Source organism: Tympanuchus pallidicinctus, unplaced genomic scaffold, assembly GCF_026119805.1.
Source record: "Tympanuchus pallidicinctus isolate F22 unplaced genomic scaffold, pur_lepc_1.0 scaffold1, whole genome shotgun sequence".
NCBI classification, from domain to species: Eukaryota; Metazoa; Chordata; class Aves; order Galliformes; family Phasianidae; genus Tympanuchus; species Tympanuchus pallidicinctus.
In genome coordinates, this window is record NW_026294618.1 from 32393109 (window position 1) to 32408479 (window position 15371).

The 15371-nt window shown below is 40.4% G+C and overlaps 1 protein-coding gene and 1 long non-coding RNA gene across 6 annotated transcripts in view; both read right to left on the reverse strand.

The window, feature by feature from the left end:
* IBTK (inhibitor of Bruton tyrosine kinase) overlaps positions 1-790 on the reverse strand; it is a 55474-nt gene extending 54684 nt beyond the window's left edge. For 4 of the 5 annotated variants that reach the window (XM_052701204.1, XM_052701285.1, XM_052701354.1 and 1 more), the window contains exon 1: positions 602-790. The gene's annotated coding sequence lies outside the window, so the exon portion shown is untranslated. The remainder of the gene's footprint in view (positions 1-601) is intronic. The other variant, XM_052701437.1, reaches the window with a different exon arrangement.
* Positions 791-5814: 5024 nt separating this feature from the next.
* On the reverse strand, positions 5815-13277 carry LOC128090016 (uncharacterized). Its single transcript, XR_008210770.1, has 4 exons — positions 13226-13277; positions 8290-8490; positions 7552-7653; positions 5815-7432 (listed from the first exon to the last, which is right to left on the reverse strand). It is a non-coding gene; the product is annotated as an uncharacterized LOC128090016 (long non-coding RNA).
* Positions 13278-15371: the final 2094 nt, after the last annotated feature.

Consider the following 15371-nt stretch of genomic DNA (forward strand, 5'->3'; position numbering starts at 1 on the left):
CATACAGTTATGGGCATTTCCACAACATACTGGGATCCTGCTCTGAATGTGCAGCTTATCTGTCTCACAACGAAAGAGCAATGTAGAGAAGACGCTTCTTAGAATTTCCTGTACTTAAACCTATGTCAGATAAATACATCAAGTCTTGGGAAGGGCTGACTTTACTGAAAGAACTAAGACCTCGGGAAAAGCGTTGTTAAGAGCACCCATCCGGGTGTCTTCCTATTTATTTCTGTAAACCACAAGTCGCGGTCAGCCTCCATGCAGACCGACAGCTCCACTGACCACGTCAGCAAAGGGAGGGCCGGGTGCCAAAGATGGGGCAGCTGGCCCTAGCAGGGCGGCACGGAAATATCCTCCCTAGCCAACGACGCGATGCCAGCACCCCGGTGCTGCTGCTCGGAGGCAGAACCGCTGCCGGCACCGCCACGGGGTGAGCTAACAGCAAGCAGGCCCGGGAACCTCCAGCTTGGGAAAGCAGAAGCTGCTGCCGGCGCCCGGGGCTGCCTCCCGTTACCCTATGCTCTACCCCTTCAGCCGCCGCCCTCCCCCCAGCCCGGCTCCCTCCGGACACATCAGCAGGTTGCGGCCCGCCCCTCACCAGTCGCTAGATGAATGGGCTCGGACGGACAGGGCAGGACGCGCGCTGGGCACCGCAAGGGCTCATCCTCAGTGAAAATAGAACGAAAGCGAGGCCAGGCCGCAACAGCTACCGCTGCACCTCAAGCAGCGGCAGCGGCGACAAGCCTGCGCCAGCAGAGCAGGGCACAGGGACACCGCACCCCCGAAGAAGCGAGCAGTCGATTGGCCGCGGCGCCGCCGCACATCGGGTGCCGATTGGTTGCGACCGTCGGCCAGGCTCCTCCCCTCACGGCAGAGCTCGGATTGCATGACACGCCGAGGAGGGGGGCGGGAGGAGTGGGAGGGGGCGGGGCTTCCTGGGCGGTACGGGAGTTGAATCAAAATGGCGGCCGCGGGCGGTGGGTGGGTGTGGTGTACGTAGCGTTGTGAGCGAGCAGGCGGTGTGCGGAGAAGGAGCAGGTGGGAGGGAAAACTACCAAGTTCCAGTCAGGTTTCACAAGGAAACGAAAATTGTGGCCACAGAGCTGGATGTGCTGCAGTGGCAGGGCAGCACCTCGCTGCAAGACTCAAACAGCAGTCACTCAGTAATCAGCCCTCAGACCTTCAGAAAGCAATGAAGTGGGAGAAAGCACCAAAGGGCTTGATTGACACACACTGCCTTAAGTCGGTGTATCTTAAGCCCTGACACAGCAAGCACTCGGCGTGGTACAGTTTGACTTTTGTGCGGCTTTGCACCTCGCAAGCTTGGTTTATGCACAAGGGCTTGGAAAATTCTCATCCAAAGAGAGGCACCCATATCTCAGGTGCCTGAAGTAAGCTCCACAAGGTCTCGACTCAGTAGTACAGTTTAATGTATTGGATGATATCATAAGAAGGGCACATTACAGATTACTCTGAAAGAGGATAAAGGTTAGCATTTCAGGGTGGGAAGCTAGGAACCAAAATAGGCAATACCTAACGCAAAACACAGAGTAAAAAAAAAGAGAAGAAAAAATCACAGAACACTTGCAAAATAGAAAGGGAAGACAGGCTTTATTAATAAAGACAGGCTTTAATTAATAGCTTGTGTATTTATTCAAAGCCACAATTTTATCCCAGAAGTGGTGCAAGCATTAAGGAGTTTAAAACAACCTAGCTATTTTTTCATCTCAAAAAATTTGATGTTGGAAAAGATATGTGTGTGTAATTAGCAGCAGCAGTTTAATTTGGGGAAAATAAAAAGAGCAGAAGTTTTATGTTGGTGAATCACAGGCATTTTTATCCATGTCATCTAATCAAGTTAACGTGAACTCTACAGTCTGCTTTCTGTATTTCACTGTACCAAAGGTTTGGTTTTTCCAGCAGTCAGTCCCCTTGGTAACTAACCTTGCATGCTGTGTGAAATTTATTGATGTGTTATTTTCCTACTGGTAGCTTTTTTGTGCTTCAATCACGAGCATGTTTCAGAGGTGGCCTTGCTACAAGTATGCTGCCAGCTGGCCTGTGAACAGTAATGACTATCTGGGGAGATAAGGAGGTCCAAACACAGCTGAATTCAGCCATAAACAGTGCTTTGTTGTACAGTAATGAATTCGAGCTAATAGCTGAGGCAGGCATCCTTTGGAGAGGTAAACAGCACAGTGGAGAGATCAAGAGCCTTAAAGGAGAAGAAGGTCCAAGACAACAATAATGGATTCTATATGAGAAAAATAATTTTTAATACGTTGGAGTGCCCTTTGGGTACTTTCTCTTTCATACTGCTCAGAGTACAACTGTGAAGAATACAAAAATAGGACCTGATACAGTCTGCTGGATCAGACAAAACTTTGACAATAAACAACAGTCTTTTAGCAAGTTCATTTGTTTTAAGAAAAACAGGGTATTAACTACTTTATTTATTGTTTATTGTTGAGGTTTTTCTAATTGCTCCCAGCACATAGGCCAGTAATGGAAATTCCTGCTGTTTTGTGTCAGTTCTTCAAAAGCAGCCAACTAGTGAATGCTGTTCATAGACTGAGGATGATATAGTTTGATTTGCAGAGAGATACTGAGGTGATAAGGTAACTAGTTATAAAACAGATTAAATAGAACCTGTTTAATGGTTTTCTTGTTTATCAAGACACTAAAGTGTCTTTTCTAAATGGATGGTGCAACAGCCAGATTTGTGAATACTTGAAGCATGTAGTGCCTGACTGTTCAAAACTATTTTTTTTCTCTAGTCTGTGGCAGAAAGGTCTGAATAACCACAAATCAACATGTAATTGTTATAGGAAAAAATGCGTCTCTGACCACTGTGATCTTTCATAGCAGTTTTAGACTTGCAGTCAAAAATCCCTCAAATAAATAAATAATTAAATAGGCAACACTTTAAAAGGTTCTTCAAGAATTTGAGGAGGAATGTCAATTTTGAGATGGTCAATTAACTTATAGAGGGTTTTTTGTGTGTGTGTTAGTATGCATCTTAGTTCACTGACAGTTGAGGGAGTTATAGGTTGACTGTACTCCAAATGTGTATGTTTGCTTAAGGTTAGGGAAGATTAAACTGCAAGGTGGACATTACCCCATTAAGCATAACTCTAGCAAGCTACAAATCCTTTCCACTCTTCCAGAGAAGTCAGAAATACTGACAAAGTTATGTTGTTTGTCTACTGCCCCAAGCTTAAGGCTGATGGAATAGTTAGGAGAGAAGGTATTTAGTCATAGTAAGGAAAAAGTGTGTTCTGTACTTTGGGCTATCATTGTAACAATCTCTTAACAGATTCTGAATGTTGAAAAAAGATGACGATTACTTTTGTCAGCCAACAATCTAGAAGTTGATTCTATATAAAAAAGGAAATAATTTCTCTTTTTCCTTTTGAGCTACAGTTAAGTGTCTAGTGATGGATTTCTGCATTCACATTTCTATTTTTATGCCTCAGCTGGCCTAATTATTACCAGTTTCCTCTGGAGTCTTTAGCAACGATTCTTATTGGCAGCAGTAATACTCTCTGCTGAAGAAAAAATTAATCAACTCCAGGCTTATCTTCTTCTTATACTAAATAAATTCCTCATGATCTTTCCATTTTATGAACTTAAAAAGAGCAGAAGAGTATGAAATATTTGAGAATTCATATTAGAGAGATAACAGTAGAAGATAAGACCTCTTAGCAGGGAAGATTTTTGCTTTGCCAAGTGAGAAAACAAACTACTTATTTATCAGACAGCCACACACTTAAGATTTTTTTTTTTATATATACCACTAATGTAGCTCTAAATTTATAAAGTATATATATACATATATATATATATATATATATCTTGCAATAAGAAACCCTATCAAGAAACTCAGAGAGACAGGTATACTAAATTCCATATTTCCACCTGAGAAAAGTATGGAGAAGTCTGAGGATAAAATAGAATTGAGAGGAGGATGGAAACATATGGACCACTTCCTGAGGTCTCATCTGACTACTTCAGAGTTCCCGTGAAAGTAAAGCAGAAAAATGAAGATGCACCTGAGCACACAAGAGCTTTCATTCAAGAAGTTTAAGCAAAGCAGATTCTTCATCTGGCAAGGCTGGGAACTTCTACGTAGCCATTGCACATCAGATACTCTGACATCGTTAAGATCTCCAGTTTGTCTAATTAAACTGGGAGAGCACTCCTGATATTCAAAGTCTATTTTCTCTTACTAAGCTAATCCACAGAACCAGAGTTAGTTACAAGCCATACAAGCTGTATTCAACAACAAACCACTGCCCATAGCTTTGTATGGAATTGCAGTGACTGTACAGACAATAAACATGCACTTTTGTACTTACCTTGCAGCGCCATCTACAGTCTGAAAACTCTTCTGGCGCTCAGATGACATCACAGATACCGTTTGCTTAGTAGCTCAAAGCATTAGCAGAGTAATTTTGCAGTAAAAACTGAAGAGCTTGTTGAGTGTCTAAAGATTTCAGACAGTTTTCTTGAGCTAATTTCAGCCATGCCAGTGACTCACTGAGTGTTGTGAGTCACTCCCAGCACGGTCCATCTCCATGCTGAATCAGAGATAATAGCCTCCTCAGATAAGACTCTTCAAAACAGGAATTTGTTACCTGCTTTAAACTGTCCCTTGTATGAGCCTGTGTCTGTCACCACTGCAGAGTAGGGTGGATCATGATTTTGGTTGTCTAAATTGTGTTGAAACCTAAATAAAAACTATAAAATTACAAATGAAGATGCAAGTGAAACTACAAAAGGCACATGTGGAATTTCTGTTTCTAGAAATTTTGAAACAAAACTATGCCAAACCAGAAGGGGGACCATAAAAATTTAAAGGTTTGGTTTTCCTCTCAAGTAATTCCAGCGTACACTGCTATCAGCTAAACCCACTTCAATAAGATTGCACAGATCTAAATTACATTCTTGACAATAATCAAGAAATACATAAAATGTTTAAAAAATTGTTTGCGGTTTTGATTAAGGACTTTAACTTTGATTCTAGCAGTTTTGAATCATCTGTCTGACTTTCTGCTGAGGATTCCAGCTGCAAAACTCAAGCAGCAGCCTATCTTTGAACTGCCATTTTGCAGTGCATGATCACAGAATCACAGCCACAGTTACTGACAGGTTACGAGTATTTTTCCATTAAAAAAAAAAAATGTACATTGTTTCATATACCACTTAGAGTCCATTGGAAATAAAATCAGGTGAAGTGGTTGATTAGTAGTCATTATGGAAATGATCATTTGCTTAATTTATTCTGGGTTTACAAATTTGATGCATAATTTTTGATCAGTTTCATACAGTATGCTGATTTGTAAGCTTCGATGAAGTCACTCCAAGTCAATAAACTTGTTTCTGCTCATTTAATTTTTTGCTTCCAAGTACAAAGACTGTATTTCTGCCTCCTCTGCTAGCATTGGTTGGTGCAGTGTGAATGCCTAGTTATCATACTATCAGTGGAAGGGTGTTTTAGTAGAACTATAAGCCTTAAGACTGTAAATGTTTGTGAAACACTGTGGATTGAATAACCCTAATGGCTTTAAACCAGAAGAGGGTAGACTTAAACTAGATGTTAGGAAGAAATCTTTACTGTGAAGGAGCTGAGGCACTGGAACAGATTTCCCTGTGAGGTTGTAGATGGTTCCTCCATGGAGGCATTCAAGGCCAGGCTGGATGTGGCTTTGAGCAACCTGGTCTAGAGGGAGGTGCGCCTGCCTATCCAAGCAAGGGCTTGGAACTAGATGATCATAAAGGCCCTTTCCAACCCAAACCCTTCTGTGATTCCATGAATACAGCAACACTGTTCTTGAGCCTCAGATTAATACCTACAAAAAAAGGGAGCCCAAAAAGTACAATTGCTGCATATCTCACCACACTCAAGTTGTATCACATTTTCATAAATATATTCCCCTTGAGAATCAAGCCAGTTCCTATAGTCACATTCACTCTGAACTGTGCAGTGCTGCTGGGCAGCCTTGTGTGCTGCCTACAGGAACACTTTTCTTCTGACCAAGAGGCAGTTATGCTGTGATGACAAATAAACATTGTTGACAAATACATTCACGATTGGTAGGATGGATTTTTGCAGTCTGGTGGATGCACTAGAGCATGGTAGCATAAACATAAACAAAGTGAGGCTACACAGAAACCAGAAAAAAATGCCACTTTCGTAATGTTTTTTCTTACAATTTTTGAAATACCCTGCTACCAGCTACAGTAACACAGACAGCATCCTCCAGCAAAATTCCCATTTCCAACAAAAAACAAATGCTTTTTTTTTTTTTTAAATTATTTTACACTTCCTACAGCAGACTATCTTAAAGAAAATTTCTTTCTTGAAAAAACGGCAGTCTCCCTTCATAGTTTCATTACACAGAAGTATGACCACTAGATGCCACTGCCGAAACATGTTTGCTTTCCTCGTCCTCTGGTTACTCAGGAAAACCAAATTTTAAAAAGATATTTTTATTAGTAGCTGTTTGAAAAGCCTTAAGAATAAGGCATAATTCAAAATGTAATCATGTATACTAAATTTTCTGGTGAATGTGTATAGTTTCATAAAGTACAATCAGGGAAAAGTATCTTCTGACTAACTTCTATTTAGCTGTTTTAAATAGTTGTGGTAACTAGAGCCAAAGTGAGTACGTTTCATCTATTCATATTTGTTTCAACCAATTCAAACTTTACAGATCCAAAGATACGGAAAGTAACATGCGATTTCTATTTAATTGTCCAGGAAAATGTTTGTCATATTAGTTCTTCCCCAGTTTTTGGAAAGTCCACTTGCTGGGGAAGGCATGCTTTCCTCACTTGTGAGAAACTCCCATTCCTTCTCAGATGATGGAAATCTGATACCCAACAGCCAGGGCAAAAAGAAAGGAGCCCAGCAGATGGACAATTCTTCTCCCTTCTTTTCCTAACACAGAAGAAAATACAATTCTCTCATTACCCTGCTGGTATCATGCAGAGTAGGAGGACCCACCCCATCCAGATACTTCATGGAGACTAGAGCAAATTTGCAATTCTATTTCTAGATCCTGGAAATTGAAGACGTCCCTTAGTCATGTAGAGATCTCCTTCTGAATCAGAATGTGTCAACACAGTCCCACTTTCATTTGGTCTAGTGGTTATCTGAAAAGCTATCCTTGTGCTAAGTATTACTCAGCTCTCGACAAGCTACACTGCAGACAGCGGGACCATTTGCTGTCTTGGAATGTCTGGCAGAGCAGGGAGGCTGACCTGAAGTGCAGGTTGAAAAAACAGGGACAGTGTGCTGCAATTCTGATGCCATTCTATGCAAACATAGCTCTGTTTTCCTTTGGCATCACTTGGAATAGAAGTTAAAGGACTTGTGCTCCGAATCTCTCAGTGGCAATTTAGTGAATGTTCGGTACTTCAAAAACTGAAATAGAAAGCGAGTTATTTCAAAAAAGATGCTAAAAATGAAGAACAAATCAATATCTGCATTTTTAAAAGTCTGCTTTTTCAGAAGACTTTCAAGTACATCTGTGTATTCCCTACCTGTATCCTTTCCCAACTGTTGCTGCTTAAGTCCGTAGCCAGCAGTACATTGCTTCCAGAACAAGTGACTGTTACATCTTGAAGAACAGTTTAGCCAGCTTGCTGCTTTTTAAAAACCTTAAGAATGGGATTACCCACTACAGGATCAAATTCAGATTTTTACAAAGAAGTACTTGCTCACTAGAGTGTAGTGTAACTACATCCCAAAGTAAATGTGAATTTCAGGAAAACTCTCCTATTTTGTCCTCAATCAGACCAAATCTCTCAAACTTAATTAGCACAACAGCGCAAACTACAGCACAGCCATGGAAATAACAACCTGGGGCAGAGAATAAGATGGAGAGGCAGGGATTTTGTAGGACAGCTCCGAAACAAAGAAAAGATTGGCTAAAGCACCACACAGCTCACAGCACCTTTTGGCACTCTTCCTGTCACCAGTGACACTAGAATACTAACATAATGCCAGCCAGACCACAAGTGGATGTTTCAGCAGAGGCACGTAACCCCAGGAGAAAATACTTCAAAGTCACCATGGTGGCCAGGGAGCTCCAAGTCAAATCCCCATTTTGGCCTCTCTGCGTAGTGACAGTGCCAATAGGATAGAAGCCACTAAGAATACAGGCAAAAGAGCATAGGAAATGATTAGTAAAGAAAGGTTCCCAGGTGAAAGAGTTTGTTTTTAAAACAAAAGACCAGATGCAACTCCCAGCTGTAACTGCTGGGTATCAGTTCACTCACCCACATGGCTTTAAGAAAACCTCAGGGAGCTCCTGCTGCTCCTGCTCCATGGCCCCACTGTGTCCTAATGATTGCTTTATCTCAAGGAGGGGGCTGGGCACAGTGGAAAGTGTTATTTTAGCCCCTTCTTTTCTCTCCTGATTTTCAATTCTCTGAGCATTCTCATTTGTTTGCCAGGCAGTCTTCCTTGCTCTCTCAGCTCTATTTTTGTAGAGAATAATATGAAGGAAGAAATAAGTATCATTTTTCATGCCAAACCTCATTAAGTAAATTTGGTTCATTTCATCTCCCTCCACAGGAAAAAAATAAGTAGAAAAGAAAAGGAAAAGTATAACTCGGGAGTCAGTTTTTCCCCACACTTCAGTAGCACCATAATGAGCTGACCTGTGAGAAATTATTTTTGTCTACCTTAGTGAAGTGTTCTCAGCAATGTCTCATCTCAGCATTGTCTTATGTCTTGGCTCAGCTACATAGCAGCACAACAAAACCTTTATTATGCTCTTACCAGTGCGTGCACATTTTATACTAAGTAGCATTATGTTACCCTTCCAACAAAGCACATAGAAATAAGACTGGGGCAAAAGATATCCAAACGATGTATTTGGAGCTCAGAGTTGCACTAACAAATTTTCAAGTAATTCATGTTGCAGAGCTGTGAAATGGATGAGACACTATGAGATTTTTGTAATAAATAGGCTCAAATAAATGGAGCTTCATGATAAGATAGTGCATGGTGATTCACTGGCTACTTTGTAGGATACTGCTGTTACAAGCTCTCCTCAGGGTCCTCTTCTTTCTGCATCCTGCTTTTCTATGACTTTAAGCTTTATGCTCAGACTTTTCCAGCCTGGGAGGATTACTGACAGCTTTTTTTGCAGCTCCTCCCAACAAAGGGCCCTGCATTGCCAGCGCAGGCAATATCCTCACACAACTGCATTCTGCTTTGACATCACACATAGCCCAATACCAAAGCAGGCATGACTTTATACAAGGACAGCCTGAAGGAGAGGAAAATAACAGGAATTATAAATGTTGCTTCTTCTGGAAGCAAACTCTCCACTCTCTTACAGAGTTCTCCCCTTAGTGGCTAGTAAATCTCAGATCTGGGACTCAGCTGCTCCTCACATAAAAATGGCATATGCTGCTGAGCCTTCAGATGCCTCAGCACCTACTAATATTTTAAATTCACAAAAAGTCATGTCCAGATGGTATAAGACTTAGTTTCTCTCTCACTCAGGGATTTGATTATGTCCTGTCTTGCTCTTTATATTGCTCGTACTGCTTGTACCTACTAATTTATACCTCTGTAAAACATTGCCATTTGGGTAAGGTGACACTGTACACATACCCATAAGTGACTGCATGGGAAACAAAGTAGGAGAAAATTAGATCTTTCATTCCAATCTGTCCTGCAGGAGAAAAAGAGGAAAACAATCTAGAGAAAAGGAGAATAGGAATTGCCAGCCAACTAAGACAGTGTGGCAGATAAACAAAACTATTATTCTTTCATCAGTCAAGGAAGCAGAAAAAAAAAAAAAAGCAACTTGTAGTGCACCCAGGCACTTCTATTATGACTGCTTCTCAGAGACCCCCAAACACATGTACTTCACAAGGAAAATCCATGCAACCCCTTTGAGGAGTTTTCTTCCTGAAAACTTACAAACCAATGTGATCCCGCTACCTTCAGAGCGCTATGTCACAGCACTGATTCATCCCACCACAAGCTCATATGGTATTAATAAATCTCTATATATGGCCAGCAGACACAGCAATGCCTATTCTAATACAGCTGAAACATTAGGCATCCACCTAATATACCTGAAAAACTGCTGAAGAGCTAAATACTCCTCAAAGCACAAGGAAGAACTGCAAGATGAATGCCAAAAAGCTTTGTGCTTCTGAGCAAGGAGCTGGATTGCTGGCAGCTGCCCACAAGGCTTGCACAGAAGGAGAGGAAAAGGAGCTGCTGCTGAGAAAAGCTCTGGTCTGAGATTCTGTCAGAAGCCTAACTGGTCTTTCGCACAAGCTTGTAACTCTCCTCTTATATCAAAATGTAAGATAAACTGCATTTACAAATACATTGATTGCTGTGAAACATTAATACTTCATGCACATGTTATATTATCTAGGGGCTGCTCTTTACGGTAAGAGAAAGAAAACACTGGACATCCCCAGGATGCTCTCTGCATTGCCATGAGAGCTTTTTTAACAGCTGAAGGGCTTCTTCATAAATGTGTGGGGTATCAGAGAGCCATGGAAGTTGTAGACACATTCAGAACTAAGTAGTGCTATCTAGTGAACAGCTTTAATCAGGCTCCCAAGTGCAGAAGTGGAAGGCAGAAATTTGTAAGGAACAAAGATGGTTAAATGAGCTCAGCATCAGCCTGGCTCCACCTGTGTGGAAATCAGCATCCCACCTCCCAAAGGAACATAGCAGGGCATAGAGTTTGGAAGCAGCACCTGTAGTCCTTTCTTACTCATTGCCCCTTCTCCTAAAGTAAGGCTGTGTTGGTAGGTGAGAAGTAAGCACTGTTTTCCCCTAAGGACTTGGACATCTGTTTCTCTTACATTGAGTAACAGACAAGTTAGACATTTCATTGAGATAAAGGCCTGAACTTTCTGTCTCTGTATAGACGGTATCCAGTATGGCATGCACTTCCATTCTTGGAATATAGCTAGAAACTGAAACGTGTGGAGATACTTGAAATCTAAATCAAGCAACTTTTGTAACTCGAAATTCAATTTGACCTAGTAGAGTCTTTCCATTTCTGTAATTAAGTCTATCGTAACTGTAATAAGGGCTAAGTCTGATACTGGAAAGATACTGTAGCTAAAAAGAACATAAGTGCCTCATTAAAAGTGAAAAGTATTCAAAAGGTATCAACTTTTCAATAAGAAGCAGGTGAATAAGACATTAAGCTCTCAAAATAAATCTGTTCCTTATTTTCAAAATATTGTGCTTATACAAAGAACATCTTGTAAGCAAAATATATGCTCTATCATTTGCATTTAACACTGTACCTGAAGAAATTTCCTTCCATTACAACAAAAATCTTTTTTTCCCCCCCATTTTGCTGCACATAATACACCTCTGGAATGTTAGTGAAGAAATATTTACTGCAGAGAGGCAACTATGTAGTGGCTGAGACTATGGGTTAAGATACCCACAAGCAAAAGCTTGTTACAGATCTCATTTTTTTTCTATGCAGGATGTATGTACCTATGGATTCCATTCTCCTTTACATGAGAAGCTTTGTTGTAATTGAAAAATATAAATGAGCCTATGTAAGTATAAGACAGGTTAGTTTCCCTAAACCTGAAGTGTTTTATTACTGCAGTTAAAAAAAAGCCAACCACTCAGATACTGTTGTGGTTTTACCCAGCAGGTAGCTGAGCACCACGGTCACTCAGAACTCATGGGCTGAGATAAAATGATTTATTAAGACAGAGAAAAGGAAAAGATGTTTAGTAATATACATATCCATATATGAGTGTACAAAACAAGTGACGCACAAGTAATTTGTGCACCACCCCGACCAATATCCAGCTAGCCCCTGTGCAGCAGCAGAGAGCCAGATAAACTCCCACCCCCTTCAAAACTCCATCTGCATGATGTCACATAGTATGAAATATCCCTTTGGCCAATTTAAGTCACCATCCTAATTCTGTTTCCTCCCAGCTCCTTGGGCCCTTCACTACAAATGGCCTTGGCTCTGTACAACACTCCTTAGCAGCAACATGTAAACATGGTTGTGCTATCAACATTGTTTTTCTCCTAGGAAAAAAAATCATAGCATCACATATCCTGAAGAAAACTATTTCATCCCAGCTGAAACTAAAACAGATACAAAAAGTCAATTGTAGGCTCAACAAACTAAAACTACTCCTGTCAAAATCCACTGGACATCTTTGCTTAAAGAGTTTCTGCTTCAGCAAACATAATGCAAACACACAAAAAAAGGCTTGTTCAAATCTACAACTTTGAGATAATGTTATATTTTTCAATTAGTTGGATGAAAAGTGTCTTCTTCACCCACCTGAAGACCTATACCATACATTATGAAGATTTACCTAGACATAAGTAGCTCCATTTCATTCTGAAGCACAACATTTGATCTTTTAGCACACAGTATTACTTCCTACAGATTATTTTGTTTTCAGATTAAATAATTCAAGCACTTTTTTCCCTCCCAAAGATGAAGCTGCTATTAAGAAGTAATTCCAAGATGCATTCTCCACATTCATTAAGAAAAGCATTGCCTGAATAACAAATAAACCCTCTTAAAGACTACATCCACAAGGTAACACATGAGATTTATTAAGTGTTGCCCAAATTATAACTATTTCTTTCTTCATTATAGGCTGAATAGTAAAATTTTGGCAGTAACAAGAAATGTTAATACCATTTTTTTTTTCCTATTCCTAAGAGAGATATTTTGATATTAAAGGTAGCACATTCAATTCTTAAGTAGTGCTATTCTACTCATTGGGAATCTGCAGCCAGCATTATCTGACTTGTAGAGGCACTGACTGAGTACTGGGGATGAAAGCACCTCTGTAACTAATAAATAGTTAGAAGTACTGAAAAGCATCCTGATTCAAAAATTTAGATGCTTGTTTGGAAGTTAAATCAAACTTCCAGAATCACAACATTTACTGATGTGGTGGGTTTTTTCCCCACATTTTCTATGAGAATTCATACTCACACAGAGCTATCTGAATTCATGTTATGAGGATTTAATTATTAGCATATTATCAGTTGCCCTGAGGGAAGCAAACAAGGGGCCTTAACCAAAGAAGAAAGTACGTGCAACAATCAGAAAGTTTAAAAGAATAGAATGGTTATACAGGAGGCATAATGAGAAAGGAACTAGCATGATGGAAAGGTGCTACCAAAAAAAAAACCAACCAAACAAACACAAAAAACAACCCTCACCTGCCTCCAAAGACTTAGGATCACAGGGAAAACACCACAAAGGAGAGATGTCCAACCAGAAATCCTTCCCCAATCACAGTCAGCCCTTAAATGAGGCCTAAGAGAGGTGCAGCCAGGCTTCACCCCTTCTGGTCACAGCTGAATTGCCTTCACCTGTGCTCCCAGGGCTGACCGGGTCCTTTCCCCAGGTGCTCAATCAGTTGTTCAGGACATGACTCAACAGTTGCCATACAATGTGAGAAGAGTTAATCTTTTCTTCAGAAAGCAGAAAAATGGGAAATAACATCGTGATTATCCTAGATTTCATGTTCCATATCTTCATCGTGTAAATGGCAACTATAAAAGATGGGAATTACTTTTTCTTGTCTGAACTGAAAAACTATTTAATTCCAAGCATGAAAAGTAATTGTGTAATCAGATGAAAACATCTACATGGAGCTTCTGCTCCTGTTTAAAACATCTGCAGTGTTACATTACTTGTGGCATTCATGACTTCTGTGTTGTCTGTCTCACTGTTAAGATGCCAGTTCAAGTCTTTCTTGAAAGATCAACATATGCCTTCCTTCTCTGCTTACATAGACTCATTTTCTACATTGCTCAACATCTTTTTAAAAATAATCACTCCCTATCCTAGACAAATACGTAACTCAGTAATGTCTCATTGCTCAGCTTCACAAAGCCAGGGTTATTTGTCTTTCAGAGAGATTTAAGAGACCCCAAATGAAATGCTTAGAGTTAAGGCAAAGCACTAAAACTTCAGTAACTCACTCAGTTTTTGGGAACTGTTACTGCTTACCAATGCACCAAAGTCTTTAGCTCTTGAAACTGTGGCCAACAATTTTGGCAGTCACACTGTGCTCCTGAAAGGTTGGCAACATGCTGTCTCTCTAAGGGAGTAGGATTTTCAGAGCATACCTGAGAATGCCAGACCCTATAGATAAAAGATATAAGATAAAAGTAATTAAGACACCTCTATGTGTAGGTAAAAGGTAGAACAGTCAAGCTGTGATCTGAAATATTCTCCTGGGACAGCCTGAAAATATACAAGCTAAGCAGTCAGCCATGCACATGCCTGTACATGAAGGAGCTAAATGTACAATTGAACATCCTAATAGGAAGCTGACATGAACCTGAGGCTCCCATTCAACCCAACAGCTGGACTCACTCACAGTCTTTAATTTCAAAGGGAACTTCCAGAGCCTGAAGGAAGTAAGATATTGCAGTTAAGACACACTAAGCTCTGATGGCCAGTAACTCCTTCTTCCAGGCCCTAAAGGCCTTGAACTCAAGCAGTAGCAGTACTAACAGAACAATCCTGATGTGCTGCTTCTCATGTAGCCAGATAGTAGAAAGCCTGAACTATGGCCTCTGTGAAACCACCCTTATCAGACTATGGATGAAAGAGTCACAGTTACCTTCCTGGAGTGGGTTCTTGCAGCTACTGCTACACCATCCAAAGCCAAACAGCACTGGGGACATGAGCAATAGATGCCACCTTATAGCTGTCAAATTGCTTAAGGAGCTGCATGCTTCTCAGGCTGTCTGTGAAACCTCAGTGCTGATCAATGAAGCTGACAAAAGTTTGCAGGTTGAATTTATTCACTACCACAAAAGCACTAAAATAGATGAGACTTGTCCTAAAAGGCTGAGGATGATATCATCAACATTTTTTCCCTTTGCTGTAACAAAGGCAGATTTTTGGCTCAGCTGATTGTGAATGACGTTACAAAGGTTAAAGATTTTTATTGATTCCAGAAGACCCAAGTTGGACTCTCTGTCTATTTCTGATGCTTTTATTAACTTTTGTTAGGAGAAAGGAATTTCAGAATGATGGCAAGTATCTGCAAAATCATACAGATGTTTGTATGGACAGTTTTGAAAAGGTGAGTCTCATGATAATGATAGATTTGCTTAGGAAATGCAGCATGTGATTGTATCTTAAATATTTTCCAAAGCATACATATTGTGTGTATTCTTAAAGATCAGTCAAAAAGCACTTTCTTGTTTATTTTCCAAAACCTTTTTCTCCATTAACATTCAATCATACTGCTCTCAAAATGTAAAGAGAGCATCTGAGGATGTTCACCAATGTGCATTATTCTTCAACATGCCAAAATACCCTCTGTATAGATGGCAAATCAATTAA